A 1,102-nucleotide genomic window follows, 5' to 3' on the forward strand; every position below is an offset into this window, starting at 1 on the left:
TAAGAGGCGCCACCTGGTGGAGCAGCCAGGTACTACAGCTCATCTACAATACATCTTCTAACAACAGTAACATGGAGGCTTCTTGTTTACGCTAATGGCAGGCTAGCTTCTCTAGCTCACGCACACTGGCAAAAAAATGTTTATAAACCTTTAGAACCAAAGCTTGTATGTTTGAAAGAACAATCTGGCTGCAAAAAAACCCAAAAACTTTAGAACTCGAAGCACTTGAACGGAAAGTCGTATCTGGAGTCAAACAAACCCTTAAAACCCAAACACAGGAGTGTCTTGTGGAGTTTCTAAAGCAAAGGCAGGAATGTAATCCATCCTTAAAGCTTTGTAGAGACGTTCAGCTGTCGAGCAGATACACCTGATTGATCTTAATAGTGAGTATTAGTGTTGGAACTGGTGTTGGTCTGGACTGGGCATGTGCAGACGCTAAATTTAAAACATTCAAAGCACCTGTTTACTTTATTCGTTCCTGAAGTTTCTGATGTAAGTCGACTGATTCTGCAGCGTAGACTGAGAGTCTGTGGTTAAAAATGGCTAAAGTACCAGATTACTGCCACGTTTCATTCATTTCGATGTTTGTTAATCGTTGACGTGTCCGACTATCGGTTAAGTCAGTTGCTCTCAAACACCGTCTGTTCCTCTTAATGGTCCGCTGAAGTCCTCAGAACCCAGATTTAGGAGCCTCAGGTTTCCTAAATCCTCTGCAGACGCTCGATGTTTCCACTCCCTGTCATTATGGGATGCACAGCTGATCGTGCAGGCAGCCGCTCGACTCGTGTTGCCGCTCCGTGTTTTTACTCCACATCCTCCGAAAGGCTCCGAAAGGCTCCGGCAGCTCGGCACCGACAACACATGAAGAGAATTTCCCAAACGTGATTTGACAGAGTGTTCAAACCGTTTCTACATGTGACCCTGCAGCCAGAAAACAAAAGGAGGGATTAAAGCATCACTGCAGCAACTACTCCAGATATACACAGGAAGCGCTGCATTCAACACACAACAGGGACATAAAATAACCAGAAAGAGACTTAAAGCGACCAGAGACAGACACAGAATAAGAGTTAATATGCAAAACAACCACAAAGAGACACAA

This window comes from Stegastes partitus, unplaced genomic scaffold (assembly GCF_000690725.1).
Source record: "Stegastes partitus isolate 25-593 unplaced genomic scaffold, Stegastes_partitus-1.0.2 Scaffold553, whole genome shotgun sequence".
Lineage (NCBI taxonomy): Eukaryota > Metazoa > Chordata > Actinopteri > Pomacentridae > Stegastes > Stegastes partitus.